Raw genomic sequence first — 3,014 nt, 5'->3', positions numbered from 1 at the left:
GTGGGTCTCCAGGGGTATAGGCTTTGGTGCTTTCCCTGGTGGGCAGACCCCTGGGGATGTGGGCCCAACAAGTCCCAAATTTATTGCCAACAGTCTTAGTCCAAGTAGTACATGGTATTTCTGTAACACTAGGGGGTTTTACTGATTTATTCCCCTCCCCAGTCCCGTCAATCCCCAACCCCAGTCCCATCAATCCCCAACATCCCCACCTGGGGAAACAACCTTTCTCGGGGAGGTGGCCCTGGTTAGAACACATAGCGCTAAGAAGGGGAGCAAACATATTAAGAACAGTATGCCAGGTCCCTTGTAACATATGCTGTGCAGATGTTTCTTCCCTGCAGCGACTATGTCAAGCAACAAGGATGGACAGGCTTCCAGCAAAATATAAACCTGATGTAAAATCTCTGTCATTAGTGATTCAGCAGCAAAAGTCCCACTGATAATATCAAACAGAGTCCTAAAGTTTTCTGTCGGACTATCAGTGTACATGTATACATTAAAAAATAAATGTATTTTTCATCATCATATACTGTGTTTTTGTCGCTCGAATGAATTTTATTATTTCTTCAAGGTTCTTCACATACGTACACCTTAAAAGATATCAAGTAGGCGTAACATGTTCTCAAAAAATTAGAGTTGGCACGCAGAAGAATTTTGAGTCAGAGATTTTGCTGGTTTTGGCACGCACTCACAAAAAGGTTGCCCACCCCTGGGCTAAACGATTACATTTAAAATGAAAATGGCTACCGTTTGTCTGAGTGAATCATAGTCATTAGAAGGATGTCCTCACAAAGGTGGAATCTAAAGGTGACCACTAGCTGATGTTCCAGTTGGCAGTTCTCTAAACATTTATTTGGCCTCTTTCTCCAGCAGACACACCAGCTACATGGAAGCAGGAAACTACACAGAAATATCAGAATTTCTGCTCCTGGGTCTCTCAGAGGATCCTGAACTACAGCCCTTCCTCTTTGGAGTGTTACTGTCCATGTACCTGGTCACTATACTTGGGAACCTTCTCATCATCCTGGCCATCAGCTCTGACTCCCATCTCCATTCCCCCATGTACTTCTTCCTCTCCAACCTGTCCTCTATTGACATCTGTTTCACCTCCACCATTATCCCGAAGATGCTGCTGAACATCCAGACACAGAGCAAATCCATCTCCTATATTGGATGCTTCATTCAGGCGTATTTTTTCATGATTTTTGCTGGATTGGATGGTTTCCTCCTGACTGTGATGGCCTATGATCGGTATGTGGCCATCTGCCACCCCCTGCACTACCTGGTCATCATGAACCCCCGACTCTGTGGCTTCCTGGTTCTGTTGTGTTGGCTCATCATTTTCTGGGTCTCCCTCGCTCATATTCTACTGATGAGGCAGTTGTCTTTCTGTGTAGGTACTGAAATCCCACATTTCCTTCTGTGAACTGACTCAGATTCTCAAGGTGGCCTGCTCTGACACCCTCATCAATGACATCTTCTTGTATGTGACTACTGCCTTACTGGGTGTGTTTCCTTTCACAGGAATTCTGTTTTCTTACTCTAAGATTGTCTCCTCTTTAATGAGAATGTCCTCTGCAGAGGGAAAATATAAAGCATTTTCCACCTGTGGGTCTCACCTCTCTGTGGTCTCCTTGTACTATGGGACAAGCCTGGGGGTCTACCTCAGTTCTGCTGTGACCCATTCTACCCATTACAACTCAGTTGCCTCAGTCATGTACACCATAGTCACCCCCATGCTGAATCCCTTCATCTACAGCCTGAGGAACAAGGATGTGAAGGGGGCCTTGGGAAGGCTCTTTAGGCAAGGAGCCCCTTGTCTGTGATGGGTCACTTGCCTCAGAACTAAGTAAACATTGAAGTCCCCAAAGGCCAATGTCATGGATTTAAATCCGATTCTTTTCCTTTCCTCAAACACATGCTTCATTTCTTCTATTCTCAAAGCTCCTATGACTTTCGTTTTCTTTTCTTTTTAAATTTAATTTTCAATTACAGTTTACATCAGTATTATTTTGTATTAGTTTCAGGTATACAGCATAGCAGTTAGGCAATTATATACTTTACAAAGTGTTTTCCCCCAATATTTCTAGTACGCACCTGGCACCACATATATTTATTGCAATGTTATTGACTATATTCCCTATGCTGTACTTTATATCCCATGAGTACTTTGTAACTATTAATTTGTATTCTTAATCCCTTCACCTTTTTCACCCAGTCCCCCAACTCCCTCTCTCTTGACAAGCACTAGTCTGTTCTCTGAGTCTGTTTCTATTTTGTTGATTTGTTTATTTTGTTTTTGTTTCCCTTCAGTAACTCTTTTTGTCTTTTTTTTCTCTATTTGCAGCCCATTGAGTTTTTATCTTTCTTACAGCCATTCCTGAGATTTCTAACATTAGATTTAAAGCACTTATATGAAGTGTTGACATGGTCCCCGCCCCCAAATTATCCTCTCAAATGTTGATATTCTTCACCTTAATTTGGTTGTGTGTTTCTTTTTCCCTGGAAGAAATGGAACAAAAATCACACACTAATCATAAAAATTGCTTACCATATCAAGACTCTGCTTGTTGCTTTACATCTGTGATTTTCAACTGCAAAATTTTTTAAAACTTGCAGTACCTGACTATTTAGTCAGACGCACTGACCTCTTTTCCCTTAGGTTGTCAAATTTAAAAAATGACAACAGCCCGGCTGGCGTGGCTCAGTGGTTGAGCTTTGACCTATGAACCAGGAGGTCACAGTTCAATTCCCAGTCAGGGCACATGCCCAAGTTGTGGCTCAATCCCCAGTGGGTGTGTGCAGGAGGCAGCCAATCAATGATTATCTCGCATCATTAGTGTTTCTGTCTCTCTCTCCCTCTCTCTGAAATAAAAGGATATATTAAAAAAAATGACAACAGGCAAAAACAACAATAGCTGTCCTGTGTGAATGAATAGAAATTATACCTATTTTTTTTTGACAGAACAGCAAGAAATACATTTCTGGTGTGCCACAGAATTTTAGTAATTTAT

The 3,014-nt window shown here is 41.9% G+C and overlaps 1 pseudogene; it reads left to right on the top strand.

The window, feature by feature from the left end:
- Positions 1-686: 686 nt before the first annotated feature.
- LOC106723902 lies at positions 687-2,002 on the top strand (annotated as a pseudogene).
- Positions 2,003-3,014: the final 1,012 nt, after the last annotated feature.

This window comes from Myotis brandtii, unplaced genomic scaffold (assembly GCF_000412655.1).
Source record: "Myotis brandtii unplaced genomic scaffold, ASM41265v1 scaffold673, whole genome shotgun sequence".
NCBI lineage: Eukaryota > Metazoa > Chordata > Mammalia > Chiroptera > Vespertilionidae > Myotis > Myotis brandtii.
This window is presented reverse-complemented; position numbering and strand designations above follow the sequence as displayed.